The sequence below is a fragment of the Stenella coeruleoalba genome (assembly GCF_951394435.1).
Source record: "Stenella coeruleoalba genome assembly, chromosome: X".
NCBI lineage: Eukaryota > Metazoa > Chordata > Mammalia > Artiodactyla > Delphinidae > Stenella > Stenella coeruleoalba.
The window spans coordinates 102172183-102191652 of NC_137152.1; positions in this window are offsets into that span (position 1 = coordinate 102172183).

A 19470-nucleotide genomic window follows, 5' to 3' on the forward strand; every position below is an offset into this window, starting at 1 on the left:
AGTTAGTTTTGCTGAATATAAAAACCATTTGCACACATTTCTTTCCTTGAGTATTTTAAAATGTTACTAGTTTCATCTGGCATAAATCATTGCTGTCAAAAAAGTCTGATGGTAATTTAATTTTCCTTCCTTTATAAGTGCTTTTCTTTCTAGTTGCAAAAAGGATATTATTTTCTTTAAAATCCTATAATTTTAATAAAATATATCATGGTGTTTGTAGTTCTGTGTCAGTATTCTCATGTACATAGTATGCTCTTTCATTTTGCAGTTTCAAATCTTTTTTAAATTTTTTGAGGGACATTTGATCGAATTAGGTTGTTTTAGTTTTGGTTCTGTTTCCTTACTTTGCTTTTCTTTATCAAGGATAATATCAGTATGTCCATTCTCTCTATTTTTATTATTTTTTACTTTCTTTCAAACCTTTATTTTAAAAATTTACTTTTTTTCTTTTATTTTTCTTAAGAAATTAACCGTTTTATTTATTCACTCTTGTGCAACTTGTGAATATAGTTTCATTTCAGAAATGATTTTGATAATTTTCTCTTGCTTACTTTTATTTGTAGTTAGTGTTCTTGGTTTTTTTTTTTTTAAACAGGCAGGATTTAGGAAAGTTCTTATAAATTTAACAGGTTTCCTTCTCCTGTTGTTTTTTTTATAGTGTTCCAAAACATTACTGTTTGCTGTCTGAGATTTCCTAGCTCTATTTTCTTCCCCCACCTTGAATAGCTTCTCTTTCTCTATTGTTCCTATCTTGCTCAATTTTTATTCTACTCCCAAAAGTTTCTCCTCACCATAGGGTCTGTTCTAGACGTGAGCTAGAGTGTTCTAGAGTGGGGCATATGTGAATGTTCATAGGAGTTAGACTAATATAGCTGCTTCAATTCTTCTTACTATGGGCTTCTTACATTCATCTGCTATTGGAGAAGGAAAAAATCCCTTCCATTTTCAGCTGCTGTTATCATATTGGCCCACTGTACTTTCTAGTGAATATCTCTTAACTATTTCTCAGCTATTTCAGATTCTCCATTCTCAAGTTCATTGGATACCACCCTTATTGCTTTCTTGATACCATACAGATATGGTATCAGCTAATTTTTATCACCTGCTTATATTCTGTTGTAAGTGTGGTTCATAGGTATTTAGTTCTGTTATCTAGTTCTCTTTTTGTAGAGTGTATGGAGAGACTGAAATATGTTGTTGCTATTGCTCCTTCTTCTTAGCATCTGATAAATAAATTTTAATTCCAGTTTTATTTTTATTAAAGGAAGGGCTTTACAAATGCTTGGCAGTGGAACTTCTTTTCAAATTAAATGTTACAATGATCCACAAAATAAATAAATAAATAAATATATATATATATATATATATATATATATATAGTTAAGAACATAAATATAAAGAAAATGTGAAGACATATACATATATTAGCATATAATTATTATAACATTAATTATAAATACATTTGGTGAGAACAATTAGGCTGTTTTCATGCCTCAGCATCTAATTTACCTCTGTCTCTGTTTTGGTTAAAAACAGAAAATTCTGATTTACTCATCTAAGAAGATGAAATGATAACAGCTTTTTTTTCAAAACAACTTGCCTTGCAGTCTTAAGCATCAATTTCAACTGATTTGATTTCTTGTCATAAGTATTTAAATTGGACAAGAAAGCGATAACGTTTTCAATAAGTACTAAAACCAATACGATGTCATAGTTTTTTTCCTTCTTTTTTTTTTTTGTTTTTTTTTTTGTTTTTTTCCTTTTTGACTACAGAAATTACTAATGAATAAAATGTGCTGAGCAGATGTTTCTATGCCTTGCTGGGCATTTAACTGAGTGTGGTTTGGATACACTATAGTCAGATTGGCCTATACAATTTACTTTCATAATCATGGATTGGGTATTTTTTAAAGACCAGTTTAGCCCTGTAAACTTAATCAATGGCACACCTAAAAGATTCTCAAGTATGTTCTAGAAATGTCAGGAGCTGTTTTATTCCCAGGTCTACAGAAAAATGTGGTAATTTGATAGCATGAGTTAATGGGATAGGGGTCTCAGCAAGAAGTTAAAATGTGCTGTGTTACATATTAGAGTGTGCATTTTCTATTAAGTGGTAAATTCATTAAGACAAATAAAGACAAATAAAATTTAGGTCAAGTATTTCTGGAACTTCTAGGCACTGTCCATCACAATTTGAAACCTAGATAGAATTAGATAGAATATGTACTCGTGAAAATTTTATGTTTTGTCTCTGAATTGGAATATATAAGCCAATCAATGATTTTAGCTTAAATATTAACTTTCCCCTGAGTATTATCAATATAGTAACAGGAAATGGGGTTTAAATTCAATTGTTATTTTGAAGGTCCTCAACCTCCTAGGTCTACTTTTGTAACCTGGGAAGAAAGTGATTCTCTTTGTTAGGATACTATTTATCTATAATAGAAAATAAAACTGAGAGGATCTGTCAACCAAAGCTTGCAACTTGTTAATTAATTTTGTTTCTTTCTTTATCCTATATCGGAATGATTTTATCTGTCTATGAAGATGTCCTTTAAATTACTTTTGAGGCATTACTTTGTTAAGTACACAGTTTAGGTAATCAGTGATGAACCGTAGTCTTCTATGGTTATTTTTTTCCTTTTTCTTCTTTTGCTAAATTATTTTGTTTGTTGTGTTTGTGTGTGTGTGTGTGTGTGTGTGTGTGTGTGTGTAGGAGTACAACTAGCCAGTCTGGCTTTTTTATTGATGTATTAATAGAATGTGCATTAAATGACCGTCCTCAAGTTAAATGTTTTGCTCACTGTCCATACCCTTCATTTATATAAAAGTAAAGACAGAACAATAGTTAAATAAGTCATTTTATCAACATTAATATTTCACTTTCAATCAATACAGTAAAGTATGGTTTTCAAAGTACCTTTGAAATGAATCTCAACAATGCCTATTGAAAAACTATTATTAAAAGGAGAGAGGCACTAATTATCTAAATAATGCTAGAAAGAAGCTGAATGGGGACAGTAGCAGAAGAAAATAATTAACCTGAAACTAAAATGAAAGATTTCAAATCCATTCAGATTTGTCAGTGTTTCATAGGCTTTGAAACTTTGGTTAGTCATATCCTGTTGCAGTAGATTGACTCATCCTTGTGGATAATGATTAAAGGGGAATATAAAGTAGCAGTGGTGTTAACACAATAGTGTGATATTTGTTGTTATTGAAATGGGTGGGTTTTGCACTCTATGCCCCCTAGAAGATGATTCTTTCATCTTTGAACACTATGACCACAGGTCTGGAAATTGCTGCCAGTTAGGAGTTTGAATAGAAATTAATTTCTCAGAGATTTGAAATTTAGTCTTACCAATTAGACTTTTTCTCTGAGACCTATAACTATGCTTAATAAGACGTGAGATGTCAGAAAAAGACAAATTTTGTATGATCTCACTTGTATGTAGAATCTTTAAAAAACCAAACTTGTAAAAACAGAGAGTAGAATGGTAGTTACCAGGGCCTGGGGTTGGGGGGATGAGAAGGATGTTTAAGGGTACAAAACTGCAACTAGTAGATAAGTTCTGGAGATCTAATACACAGCACAGTGATTATAGGCAACAATGCATATTGTATTATAAATATCAAACTTGCTAAGAGACTAGATCTTAATTATTCCCACCACAAAAAAGAAATGATAATTATGTAACATGATAGAGATGTTAGCCAACACTACAATGGCAATCATACTGCAGTATATAAATGTATCAAATCAACATGCTGTACACTTTAGGCTTACACAATGTTATATGTCAAATATATTTAAATTTAAAGAGTGGATAGGCACAGATACATAACAAATTTCAAAGAAAGAGAGTGCCTATGCACAGACATGGTCCTTCTGAAAATAAAACTATTATCAATTAGATATTCTGAGGAAATTATCCAATTTTGAAAATGTTTCTCCACAGTCACACATATGCATTAAACATCAGTCCTAACATTCTTTCTTTTATATTAATTGAGTTGCTGCCTTCTCTTTACACAGTCAAGAACTTGGTTAGCTCAACCTGGCCTTCTCCAATCAGATTTTACAATATCACTTGGCTTCCTTCTATACATAGAAAACATCTTCAGTGGCATGGCCTATATATAGAAAGAAGCCAAGTGACATTGTATATATGAATGAAGCCAAGGTAAACACATATATATCTTCCACTGTCAGAACAGAAAACAACACAAAAAACCAGTTTTCCTGTGACTACTACCTACTGTAGAAAGTTCCAATTCTCCTCCCATCAGCAATTGTGTTACAACTTATTTAATAGTTGACAGTATTTTGGTGGTTGATTTTAATGAAGCCTAATCTTTTTCTAAGTCCCACATTAAGAGGCAATATAGTTTAGTAGTTTTAGAACATGGGGTCTAAAGTCTTGCCTTGATTTATAGCCTGACTCGGACACTTACAGACTATGTGATCCTAGGAAAGTTGAATAACTTTTCTATGTCTCACATTCCTTGTCTGTGATATGAGAATGATTATAAAACTATTGTGATAATTAGAAGAGCTAACATATGTGCAGTGCTTGACATACTAAACACTACATGTAAGTACTAAATCTTAGTATTGTTTCACACATAGTTTCAATAGAACACTTCTTATAATAATTGTTTGTTTGTTTCATTTTAAAAGAGTAAGTTAGACCTATGTGTCAAAGGTATTTTCGACATAGATATTGAAAGTCTTTAGAGTTCTTGGGTGGAGGCCCTTCCTTGCATTCAGCTGCGTGAAGAATGATCTCTGTTGAGGTCTTGGCTTAATCATCTTCAGAGTCATGACCTTATGACCTGAGGAGGTAGAACCTAGGTTTCACACTTCCCAATACAGGACTCCTTCTTACATGCTACAAGGCAAGTGGGTGTAACCTGAGTTGCCATTAAACTCTCATCTGAGAAACAATCCTGCAGATTCAAGGTACAGCTAGAGTAATAAAAATGGCAGATTTGTCATTTTATTTGCATAATCATTCGAGATGATCATTCAAGCATAAAAGTAAGTTTTCTGCTTCTACAACAGTTTTGGTTTCTGTTTTCATCATAAAACTAGTAATGGCAAAGGGCTGAACCAAGTTTTTTAGGTGGGAGGTGAGAAAGATAAAGTTTGGTTCTTTTCACTACCTAGAAGTTCTGGAACATTCTCTATTCTACTTTATTGTCAACTAATTGACAAATATTTTAAACATTATATCTAAACTGAAGTGGTAAGCTCTACTGAAATAGACAGCTTCCTCTTTAATATCATTTCTCCTCTAATTCCCTAGTACTTTCTAAAACCATTCATTATTTTCTTTCATAATCAGACCTGTAATACTGCTTCAGTGACATTAAAAAAAAAAAAGAATATGTAACTAAGACCATGCCATAAAGCTTCTTTTAAAAAAAGGTCCAACATTGCAAAGGATAGCCTTTACTCTTCTGAAAAGCAGTACATAGAGGAACTTTCTGAAATATCCATCCTTTGAGATAAATCTAACCAGATACTCTAATGGACTCTATTAAATTTAGAGGTCTGTTTTCAACAAAGGGCTTCTCCTCGATGGCCATCCTTTTGGTTTGACTCTGTGTTACTCAGGGCAGATCCTAGACAACACGATACAGTAGGTGATTGTTCATCTTTATTCTTTTACTTTCCTTTCTGAGCCCTACTGACTTTTTTTTTTTTTTTAACTACTTCACCAGAGTGTCATGATCCTGACATGGGAAAAAAAAAGGTGAAATATACCTCAGTCAATTAAGCTTTATTATATTATATGTGCTCTCTCCTCAGAGCACATGCTATATGTATATGTGGCCTATGTCGATAGCAATACTTAACTGAATATCCAAGATTTTCAAGTGATAGGGTTTAGGGTCTTATGATGTAAGTGCAACTAAATATGCCATTATTTTTAGGTTTGTAGATTAAGAAGATTCCATAGACATAATGAATCAGGATTTCAGCCACATTTTGAAGAAAAATTCACATACTATCCTGGTATAATATCCTGGCCATCATATTGTTTTGCAAATAATAGTTGTTTATTACATAGAAATTGAATGGAATTACAATGCAGAGAAATGTGGAGTTAAAGAGATGTGAGTTCGGAGACTTCATAATATACATGAAGAGTATTGGTTCATAGATGGGATCTGTATCTGGAGGGTTTGTCCCTAGTGGAGAATTATAGCGCTTGGATATTGAACTTAATCATTTCCATTTTTATCAAAAGACTTAATTAAGACAAAGAACATAGATAAGCTTATCAAATTTGTGGATGACATAGCTTGACAGAATACTAATAAAGAACCAAGATTTAATAGAAAAAAATCTGACAGGCTGAAATGAGAAATCAAAACTACAGTGATGAATTCTACTATATAGTAAAAATTTACTGCAAAGTATAGGAGAAGGATAAAACTCCTTAAGAGCTGTTTATGTAAAACAGATGCTTCTGTTGACGAAGAGTGAATGTGAGAGATGTGTTGTTGCTATGAAAATTGTGAACTAGTCTGCATTCACCTAGGTGTAAGGTCCACAATAAAGGAGTTTATTTTCTTCCACTGGTCAGGCCACATTGTGAATGTTGGGTTCACTTGTTGGAGAAATGCCTTTTAAGAGTGACATGGTCTTTTGACAGGACAGGGAATGAGGAAGTAAAAGGTCTGTAAACTATATGGGAGGGGTGGTAGAGGAAACCTGGGAATTTTTGCACAGAGAAAGGAGATGTAAGGGAAGCATCATAACTAAGTCCACATATGTGAAGAGCTCTCAGGCCTTTAAATATAGATGTGTTTCATTCATGCTTTCATTCTTTCATTCAACAAATATGTGACTGCTCTATATATCCCAGATCCTGTTGTAAGCTCTGTAGATACAGAAGTGAACAAGTCAATGTTCCTGTCTCATGGAACTTACTTTCTAATTTCCTTCATACTGTATGCTTGTGCCATTCTATGCATAATATTTAGGCAATTCCATCCACCCTCATGGCTTTGTTTGGTCAACTTCCTATCAGTAATTATATTAATACCTTGTACAACTCCACCTTTAGGCAAAGCTCTCCCCTAAAGCCAAGCTCAGACTTAGTCATTTAAGAATTATTTATCACACCATTGTAAAGCAATTATTCTCTAATAAAGATGTTTAAAAAATAAAAATAAAAAAGTAAAAAACAAAACAAAAAGAATCATTTATCTTCCATCAGGCACTGTTTTATGCTCTGGGGATATAGCAGAAAAGAATACAGATGCATTACCTTTGTTCTCATGGATTCTACCATTTCCTGGAAGAGATGAATGCTAAATATTGATACAGATAAATATAAATGAAGAATTAGGAGTTCTAGGAGTGAAAATTACAGAATGCTATGATAGCAAATAAATGAGCACTTAACCCCTTTGAGCAATAATATTTGAGATAAGACCTAAAAGATAAAGAAGAATTAACCAAACCAAGAAGTTAAGAATTAATGTTCAGGGGACTTCCCTGGTGGTCCAGTGGTAAGACTCTGCACTCCCACTGCAGGGGGTATGGGTTCAACCCCTGGTCAGGGAACTAAGATCCCACAGGCCGCGTGGCATGGCCAAAAGATAATAATAATAATAATTTTCAGGGTGAGGAAACAGCCTATGTGAAAGCACTGAGATGTTATCTTTTTACAGGCTCTCTCCTTACAAAGGGCTCACAATCAAATTACACATGTCTAAAAGTGAATTCGTTGTCTCCCCAAACTGCACCTTCTCCTTATAATCATCCTAATTCTCCCTTTTTCTCACTTGCTACGTACAGTCAATCCATCCCTTCTGTTCTTCCTTCTGTGTATCTCAACTCTGACCCCTCTTCACCATCTCCAGTGCAGCAATCTCGGTTTCACACTCTTAGCATCTTTCAACAGTGTTCTTGAAACACTCTCATAACTGATTTTCCTACCAAAGGTTTTTACTCACCTTACCTTTCCCCTCACAGTTGACAGAATAAAAATGTTCAAAAATATTAAATTCTTCCCTAGCTCTATGTCACCGAGAGGATAAAATAGAAACCCCTGTAGAGAGTACGTAAGGTCCTCCTTGATCTGCCCCTGCCTATTTCTCCAGCTTCATTTCTTATCACTCTTCCTTTTATACCCTTAGATACAGTCAAGTGAAAATACTTGTAGCTTCCTATTGTAACATATTTCATTTTCTTTAAGCCTTCTAGAATTCCATTGTTTTCTCCTCTGTATTTTTCTATTGCCTCGAATAATACTGGGTCCTCAGTAAGTGTTGGAAGGAAAGGATATAGGAACAGCAAAAGAATAGAAGGAAGGAAGGAAGGGAGGGAGGGAAGGAGGGAGGAAGGAAGGAAAGAAGAAAAGAAGGAAAGAAGGAAGAAAAAAAGAAAGGAAATAAATTCAAGATTGTTTAGAAAGAATATCAAATGATAGATTCATTATAAGCTATTAATGGAAAAATAATGATATTTAGGATAACACGTGTTGGTGTTCTTATCTGGCTGTATAGGAAAAGCATGCCTCTTTGGAACTGTAGAGATTTATTACAGAGATTCTCGGTTTGATTCAGTGCGTCATTCTTTATATTCTACTGATTCTTTGGATTTGCATAGTGTTTTCTTGAGAGGAAGGCAAACAACAATAATAATTTTATTTCATGTCTCCTTATAACTACACTCTAAATTTTTTGAAACCTTGACAACTTTGTATTGTCAAGGTTTCAAAAATAGAGAAACTGAGAAACAGAAAGTACATGATTTTTCCCAGGTTCACATAGTTATATGGCATCAGTGTTAGCCCAAAAAGCCAGATCTGTTTATTAAAGTCTTGCAATTTTTCAGCAAATCAGTGGGCCAACATGGTTCCCTTCTCTTAAACATCATTTGCAATTATTTTTTTTGCAGTTATTGAGGAAGTTTTTTCTATTACAATGAATATTTTCACCTGCTTTCAAGAAGAATCGAGCAATCCCATGGAGGGCTAAAGTCTGGAAATTCAATGCTAAGGAAATTACATATTCTCTTAGTGACAGATATTTCATCTATAGGAAGGGTGAGTTACTGGGGAAGAGAGAGATGAAGAAATCTTTTCCTTTTAGTAAGCATTTCTATGATCTCTTAGTATACAACTTAGCAAATAACTATTTTATGAAGCTACAATTATCCTTTACACTGAATGACCATTTGAGGCTGTATATTATAGCTGTAGATAGTTGGGCTTGCTTTCAATTCAGGGAGTTCAATAAAGGAGGCAATCCATGTTTCTTTACCAGTTAACAGGAGAAGATTTATTTTTCAAAATAAATGAAGACCTAGCATGCATATTTTACAGAGCATAAAAGAGGTGTTTTTTCTTTCTGTGGAAGTTCTTTCCTAATCAGCAAGGTCCAGGTACATTTTTTACACCTTTTGAAAGAGGAAATAACCCACAGAAACATTATTTCTGCAAGAACATTCCAATCCATTCACATGGAATTTTCTGTATTTTCTGTTCACAATGATTCTGGAATAATGGGAAGCTGCTTATCAGGCATTTTTTTTCTCCTTCATGCTATACCGTTGATTCCAAATGCTAATGTCTTAGCTCCAGCCAAGATTCAAAATTGGCAAGGGTGGTTTCATTTTTCTCTATGGCCATGGGAATATCATTGCCAGGACTTTTGTAATTCTCCATAAAATTCCAAATGGAGCCATGGGAAGTGCTCACAGGTGATTAAAGTGAAAGCCTGCTGCTATTTCTTAGGAGGCATCTGCCCTACTTTCTAGGAAAATGTAAAATTAACTTTTAATCAATTGGTTTGCAGAAGAGCTTTGGTGTACTTAGTGCCTCAATAAAAATTAGATTTAAATTGTCCTGAAGATAATCCCTACTGAAAACAATGAGAAAAACAACAAAACAACACAAAACCAAACAACAAAATAGTAGAAATCCTGTTATCAGGCTCCAGAGCTGTTTTTTTAAAATATTTGTCACTTATATTGCATCTATCAGGCCAATTCTTCCCTAGGTGCCTTACAATATAAAAATGCAATTTAAAACCTACAGCTAAAGTAAAAAGTCCTCAGAATGTGATTATGTCACCCCTTTCAGAATTCTCAGACTTTCCCCTAACTCTCCAGCCAGAGAAAAACAGTGGAAAACATTTTCCCGCTCAAAACACAGACATATTTTGCAACAAGCTTTGAATATTAGAATTTATGGCAGTAAAGGAGTCATTTAAAATTGCCAGTTTCTCTCCAACATAGGGAGTAAGACTTTGAATCTAGTAAAGCCAAATAAATATTTAGCCATCTCATTCTTTGAATTATGAGAGGAAAAATTGTTGTGCTTTTACGTATAGTTGATCATTTTTCGTGAACAAGTAATAATTAATTGAATTCTGACTCTGTGTTAGCCCTCAGGGCACACAGATGAATAAGATGCCTGCCTTAAAGGTATATAAGGCAAGCAAATGCAATTTACAAAAGAGTGTAAATGCTGTGAATAGAGAGTAGCACAGGACACCAAGAAAGCACTAAGGAGGTTTTCTAACTCCTATTTGGGAGGAGTCATATTTTTTAAAATTTAGATAGATTTCAAGTTGAGACCTTGGCTCAAAATAGTTGGTATTATGCCAGTATCATCCTTAGACTTAGGCAAAAGGAGCCCCCTGCCCTGGATTCAGGACCCTGCCCTGGCGCTACTCTTTCCATGGGGTGGGTGGTCTGCAGAACCAACTGTGTATTCACTTGGAATATGTGCCGTCTCTTTCTAGACTGTTCAGGTTACTCAAGACCCTAGAATTCCTTGCTCCAATGGTACTCAATCCACTTTCATAATCTAACCAGGCCTCTTTCCTCGGGTCTTTCTGAGTCCCAAGCAGTGGCTACAAGGCCACTGTTTGTGGGAGGTATAGGTGAAGCTTTGTTTTGCAGGCTGGAGTGTCCTCACTCATACACACATGTGAAAATAAATGGAGTTAACTCAAGTGAGAACGGAGGCTATTTATTCAGCACCTGCTGTATAGCAAGGGCATCACCTACCTTCACTAATGTTTGGCAGTAACTCAAAGACAGGCAAAGAAGTGGCAGTGCTTTATCTCTGAAAAAAAAGAAGATTTCAGGTGTGCTCTGATGGGAGCTTATTGGTATGAGAAAGTGTTAGATGTGTTAATTAGAAGCAGGGCATCCAATGTGATTGGCTTGGGGAGCATATTTGGCTTTCTCTAACTGGTCCTGAATAGGAAGTGGAGACAAAACTTAGGGAAGCTGGCAGTTATTAATCAAGTACTGACCATTCTGGGCTGACTGCTGCAGAGGCTGTGGATTAGTGTTCTACTGCCATGTACGGTCTGGCCATTGTCTGTTTGTATATTTAGACTCTCACGTGTGAGGACCCTCAAGTGCTGGATATAGCTGGTGGTGGGAAGATGAACATGAAAATTTTTCACCCACACTGGCACATTCTTACATGGAACTCCAAGGAGTCCAAAAATTCTCTTTGAGCCTGTTCTTCCAGATCTTTATGCAGGTGTATTTGTCAACATAGGGGAGTACAACATATTTTATTTAATATTTGATATCTTAGTATCTTGATTTATATATTTTAAATATCTAGGTATATGTTATATGTACTTCCACCTTTACTTTTACCCTGGGCCTCACAAACATTAGGGGCAGGACCGGCAAACAAACTGACTCTGTTCCATTGGCTACCTCCATAGGTTTCCTACTTACATGAATCCTAGCACTTACTACAGTCTACAGAAGATAATGTGAAAGGTAGTGCAGAAGGTGCTGTTTAAAGATACTCTTGAGGTGTAGCATTCAGCAATGAATAATAGGGCATAGTTGCCTGTAGCTTGGAAACCACAGCTATAAACCACCCATGCAGATTTGACCAAGCTTGATAACATTATTATTCAATACATTGTTCCACCAGCCTGGATACATTCATTTTATTAATTTGGTTTTTATTAGGTAGTATAAGATAAATCATATCCCTTTCTCTTCTGAAAAATACCTGCTCAGTTTCCTATGCCCATGTAGGGGAGCAAAATTTGCCACCCCAAAATGTCTCTTTGGCATGTGGATTATTTTGAGCTGAAAACAATCAAGGCCCAAAATACTCAGGAAGAACCTTTGACCTTCCCCCTAACTGCCTCAAAGAACGTAGATAGAGGACCTGTTCCAGAAAGGGAGCTATCACCGTAGGTAACTATACTATGAACTAGGTATGGTAGACAAGGAGGAGCCTAGCAAAGTCTGTTAAAATCCCCCTATGTTCCATTGTCTCTGCATGGCCCAGCAAACGTTTGTTAGTCTTGTGACATGACATCAAAGAAAATTTGGTAGAAAAAGATTTTACTAATTCTCTATGACCATTAATAGATCAGTCTCAAGATTATAGGAATGCTAAAATCCCCTCTTCTTGACATAATATGAATCTATCATCTGTAGGTATAGTAAAAGCTCAATGAAAATATTGTAGACTGTTTAAAATGTTTAATACCTAAAAAAAGTAGTTTCATGGTCTTTAATTTCTTCCTCTACCCTTCATATTCCTTCAAAGTTAACCCTTGAAGACACAGTTCTGGTCACACCCCTCTCCTGAACATGCTCAGTGTTTCCCAACTCTGTCTTTTTTAAAGATATGCCATTTGCTTGGGAAACCACTCCCTGAAATCCCTGCCTATACTTCAAGGCTCAGCACAAATGTCAACTCCTTTCTAAAGCTCTCTCAGATTTGCCAAACCAGAATTAATCAAATCCACTTCCCTGGAGTCAGTGTGCTAACATATTCACTGCCTAAAATATGATTAGGCACTCAATAAAAGATTGCTATACCAACAACCCAAATCACTTCCTCTGTAGTTGCAAGCTTTTATGGTCAGTCCAGGGACATTGCAAAATATTGCAGACAGAGGTCTTGTTACTTCTAAAAAGCTTTTGTTTACTTTTGTGGAAGTTTTGTGCCCATAATCAACACAACCCATGATTTGTGAGCTATGCAGGTTTGTTACTTATTTGCATGTTATTGTCCCCTTTGGAAGAGAAAGCCTTCTAAGTAGGAATTACTGCTTTGACTCAACCACACATGTGCTGTTGTTCACTTGTGTGACCATCTTGTCATATTAATGTCAGTTCTCTTTTCTGACCTTGATGATCAATCATTGTTCCCAAGCACAGCTAGCTAATTTGTGGTTGGTAACCACTGCTTTGAACAAATTGGGAGGCTTGAACTGATTGCTTTGTTATTAATTTATCTAGTGTGCAGCATAAAGGTATACAAATTTAGAATTAGAATCTTAGTGAAAAACTTAGGTCCTATAATAACTTAAACCCATGTCTTCTAAAACCCAAGTGTCTGAGGAAGTAAAAAAGGGCTGAGTTGCATGCTCTGAGATTTGGTGACTATGCCATGTTCCCTCTTACCATGGCTTTCAAATATATGAGACTGTCTTCTCTGTTGTTTTACACATCACAGCATGGTCATGAAGATGATACTATCATAATAAACTGATGTACCTCAAACCTCTTGGTGTGATCATTATTCAAATATACCAACTCAACCACTGACATTAGTAATTTTTATCTATTCAGAAAGAACAGTAAAGTGTGGCTTCTGCTTCACAAGTGGAATGGATTTTGGAATATCTAATAAGCATCACACAGAAAAGTATGTGCCCTGGCAACATTGCTCAATCCACGAATCAGTTTGAGTAATCAAGTTATACAGTAGTCCTATTCTCAGCTTCCGCAAGACATCAGTCTTATCAAATGCATGAACAAGTTGCCTGAGATATTGCAATGTTACCTTCCTTTGAATTTTCATCTCCCTCTAATCCCAAAGCATTTCACTTCTCAACAGACCGACTGAAAAATTCTGTGTGTGTGTGTGTGTGTGCGCATTTATATGTGTTTCAGATCTTCCGTAATTCTGGAGAAGCTTACAGAAATGGCCACATTGGGTAGCTGTGATAAAATGTAGTTGTTCAGCTTTTAATTATGTCTCTGTACCTCTTCATTGGTGACAAGAAAATATTTCTATGTAAAATATTCTCTTTAACTTGAATAAGTACAAATGATGAGGATATTAGACTGCCTGGCTTTTCAGGGGTAGATAGTCATCAGCATTGTAATTTCTACAGTTTGTTTAAAAATACAGAATCTTGGGGCTTCCCTGGTGGCGCAGTGGTTGAGAATCCGCCTGCCGATGCGGGGGACGCGTGTTCGTGCCCCAGTCCGGGAGGATCCCACATGCTGCGGAGCGGCTGGGCCCGTGAGCCATGGCCGCTGGGCCTGCGCGTCTGGAGCCTGTGCTCCGCAACGGGAGAGGCCACAGCAGTGAGAGGCCCGCGTACCGCAAAAAAAAAGTTTCATTTTGGTCTTTTTAAAATCTTACATTTCTTTATTCCTCATGTTTACATTTTCTTCTACATTCTTGGATATATGAAGCATATTTGCAATGGCTTTTTGTCTGCTACATTTATCATTTCTCTCATTTCTGGCACTGTTTTTATTGATTGTTCTTTGGATTATACTTTTTCTTTTCTTGAATGCCTGGCATTTTTTGAATTGGATACCAAATGTGATTTTTACATTGTTGGTTATGGATTTTGTTAAATTCCTCTATAGAGCATAGGGTTTTATTCTGGCAGGCAGTTATATTTGTCAGGAAGTTTTATATTTTCAAGGCTTATTTGTATACTATTTTAGGGAGTACCCAGGGTTACGCTTAATATAGAGCTAATTTATCCTCACTCTAAGGCAATAACTTTCTGAGAACTCTACCTGATGCGCTGTGTATGAGGCCTCACTACTCTGGCTTGTGGGAACACAAACTACTTCCAGCCTTTGTATGAGCTTCAGAAAATGTGCAGCCTACACTTCACTGATTGTTTCTTCATCCTTATGGAGATCCAACACGTACACGCCTAGACCAGTATTCAGCCAAAGATTTGAGGGAACCCCTCTGTATATCTTGAGAACTCTCTTTTTCTCTCTGTGGAACTCCCTTTTCTAAAATGTGCTTCAGAAATTCTGTCTTGCAATCCTCCATGTTTTGATCTCAGTCTTTTCAACTCAGCAAGACTTCAGGGCCCTGTTTTGGTTTCAGCTCCCTGCACTTTAACTTGGAAATTGCCTCCAGGAAGTTACTCAGGGAAATTATAGTGCTGTACTCCTTTGTTTCCCTTCTTCTAGAGGTCACTGTTTGTGCTCCCTGTGGTCAAATGTCAAAAACAGATTTTTCATGTACTTTACCTAAGTCCCACATTGTTTACAGTTGGAAGACAATTCCTGTAAAGGTCCTTCATATGTGGAATTAAATATCTCCATCTTTTTACTTTTAACCTGTTTCATCTTTATATTAAAATATTTCTTTTTTAAACAGCATATAGTTATTTTTAAAATTCAGGTAGTTGATGTTTAGCTCATTTATATTCAGTGCAATTATTATTATAATTATATTTACATCTGCCATCTTGCTATTCCTTTGTACATTTCCCATCTACTCTTAGTCCCTTTGTTTCAATTTGCCTACTTTTTAAAAAATTACTCAATTACTTTAATTTATTCCATTTTACCTTCTCTATTAGATTTTTTAGCTATATAACTTTTTAAAATAGTTTTAGTGGTTAATCTAGAGATGACAATATGCATGCTTAACTTATTATAGCCTACCTTAAATGATTACCTCTTAATGAACAATGCAAGAAACTTAAAACAGTTTGGCTCCATTCAATACTCATTGTGCTATTGTTCTATAGTTTTCTTCTATGTATGTTATAAACCCCGCAAGACATTGTTGATTTTGTCACTTTCAATGGTCTATGGAATTTATATACTACATATTTGTTCTTTTTTGGTACTTTGTGTTCTTTTCTGTAGTTCACTGATTCCATTTGGGATTATTTTCCTTCAAACAGAGAGCTCATTCATTTCCAAAGTAAATATTTCTATATGTGAGATTAAATATATCTTATTATTTGTTTTTTCATTTATCCTATTTTTCTGCTATTTTTCTATTATTTTTCCTTTAACGGAATTATCATTATTTTTATTCTGTTATTTCTCTTCCTTTAGCTGGTACCTTTTTTGCTACTAAAACTTTCAAGGCTCCTATATGGGTTGATGATGCCCAGTATTTGTTTTGTTTTGTGCAAACAAAAGAAGAAAGAAAGAGGAATAAATGAGAATGATCATAAATACAAAACCTATATGAAGGTATATGTAGAAAAGGTTCAAAATAATTTAAATTGGTATTGTGTTTCCACTTCTATCTCACATTTTTTAGGGTAACATTAAGGAATATACGATGCAATTCATTAAATTGTAGCAAAACAAACACAGTTCTCTTATTTAGCTCCAATTACCCTATCTTTGACAGTGCAGTTACTAGCTTTGTTGAGGGAATTATTTTTATTGATATTGTTGGGTGGTACACAGAAAGCTACATATTTAAAGTGGTGGACAATTTTTAATTAAAAAGTGTAAATAAAGAATCAAATATTTCATTTTGCTCTGGCATCATAAGATTCATTAGCTTTTTAATTTTAAAAATGTAGTTGATTGGCAATTATTTAGCTTGAGTAACTCAAAATACTCTGCAAATGTCCTCTTCCATGAATGTTAATTTAACATTTGAAAGTATATTTGAGGATGTTCACATAATTCTTTGATTTGTAATAGTGAGACAAATGTTGAGAGGAAGACACTAGGGAGCAGAAAGTTTAAGTTCACTTTCTTGATATCTGATGATTGTTACAGGGTTTATCCAAGAGTTGCTCTATTCCATTTCTAATATAGCTAATATATCATGCAACAGTCAAAATAATCATACTGATATTTTTACATGAGAAAACATTTACCAGGAAGATTGACATTTACAAAAGAATCTTAAAGATTATTGTGCCTAAGGGCATGTTCAACTTGATACGGCACTTTCAGTGACAAAACTCAAAATTATCATCACTGTACATTTTCCTTAGAAAATTTTGTGTCATAATAATGTTGATTACCTCAAATTATTAACATATAGTATCCCGCATTTAAAACCCCTTACACATTTTTTGTATTCATCTATTGTTTAATCTTTTTTTCCCTTTGAAGTAATTATTGGTTTGGCCAAAAAGTTCGTTCGGGTTTTCTATAGGCTGGCACGGAAAACCCGAACGAACTTTTTGGCCAAACCAAGATCTTATTTCGCTCAAGTTCTTGGTGTAGAACCACCAAATTCCTTATATTCTAGCTAAACATTACTAATGCTCACCATTATTTCCACTTCTCTGAGCTTACCTAGTCATATAGAAGATTATATTTCCCAGCCTCGAAAATTGGATGGGGCCACATGACTAATGCTGGTTAATTGACTGTGACTGGTGGTGATATGTATCACTTCAGGGCTGACACACTTAAGAGCCAGTGTGTCATGCTCTCTTCACCTGCCAAAATGGACCCCGAAGCATCATGTTGAAACGGTTGTGCCATAAAATAGAAAGAAGCAACCTGAAATACTTAGCCACCACAGGGAGAATATTGCCCTGAAAAGTCATGGGGACCTGCAGCAGAATTTGCATGAGTAAGAAATAAACTAGTTTAGTGTTAAAGAACTGAGATTTTGGTATTGCTGTTACAACATAACCTAGTATATCCTGACTGCTACACATCTTAAAGAACTAAGGTGTAGACATGAGCTGGGGTGGGATTGGGGAGAGCTTTTTGAAATGTGACTCTGCTTCACTCATTATATCTAATATCTTGTCAAATCATACCAATTTTGTTTTTATAATGTGATTTTCCTTTTCCATTTCTACATCTACTTCCAAACCCTCTAAATTTTACCTCACATTAGGTATAAAAGTATACATGTATTTCTTTGACCAGCCCAGGGTGACACATATTGTTGTAGGGACAACAAAGCTCTCAAGCCCATATTGTTTCATGCTTTTAATTATTATTTTATTTTCTATAGAGGTAAAAATATAAAAAATAAATATATATGATATGCAGTCATCCGTACTACAAGATCTTCACTCTTTAGGAATTATAAGCTAGTGAAACTCACATGTATTCTGGGAAATCAAGACAGTAGTAACCACTTGGTTTCTTATCTTGACCCGTTAATATGGTCATCTGAATTCTACTTCTGTAAAGAACAACTGTTAAATGAGTAAAATGTCACTATTCTCATTTAAAGGTAAAAATAGAAAACATGGAAGAAAATCAAGTTTACGTGGTTTACAAAGAGTATTTAGTATGTATTTAGAAGTGTCGTATGCTTTCAGTTCCTCATGCTTGTCTCTTTGTCATTCAGCCAACTGATGTTCTCATTTCATAAGTACCAGGATGGAGAAAAAACAGAGATGCTGGTTATTGAAAAGAAATTATCATGTTGCAAGTCTGTACTATTATATGGAAGGAAGAGCCTGACAATGCGATAGATTAAATGGAGGGGATACATTTTTCTCAATACCTCATATCTTCCTTAATGTCATCACAGATCTGTTTGCATAAACATATCCATTTTACTTTTTTACGGAAAGTCTCTTTGCTTTCTACTTCTTTTAATTATACTAATAATGATTTTATGTGCATTTTTAATTAAACACTATCACACATCTTATTTCTTGAGTAGACATCCCAGGCAAGGAATGAATATACAGAATAAAAGTTAATTGAATCTCACACCTCTATGTAAATAATCTTACATCTGAGATTTAAAAAAACCTCACTACCATTTCCAAAAGTATTTATTAGACACATGAAGCAATCTAGTGTCTCTGACCTCTAAAAACTTGTAATTTAAAACAGGCAAAATGGCCACAGACATCCATTTGAGACCTTATATAAAACTGTTAAGACACTAAACAGGTATGTGATTCTGTCTCTTCATTCCCAAACAGCTATGATGGCTACACTTGTATGATATTTATCATATTGATCTTTATTTTCTAGTTATTTGTGTGCTTTATATTATATCTTACTAATCTTTGTGCTCCTGAGAGGTTGTATCTAATATACCTAGGACTACAATAAATAGCAAATAGGAATTCAATAAACATTAAATATTAGTTAGGTATGAGAAGAATATTTTATCTCTCTGTGTAAAATGTAAACTAGAATGTTAGAATGGCTAGGATTTTTTATTCATTCAAATTTGACATAGTCATAATTATTGACCCCAAGTATATATTATTTGCAAACAGCCATTTTAATGTATATTCATATTTTAAAATGATTTATTGGCTAGTTCTATAATTTTTAATTAAATGAGAAGTTTGTAAATTCAATCAACCAAGATTTTTCAGGATTTCAAAACAGCTCCATACACTCAAACCACTGATCCCACTATGCCTACCAGACCAGAGAAATCTGAACCTTTTTATATTGCTTGTGAAGTTCTGTGTACATCGATTTTCCTTCCTTGGGAGAAAAGCTCTACAAGTTTCATAAAATTCTCAAAGGGATCTGTG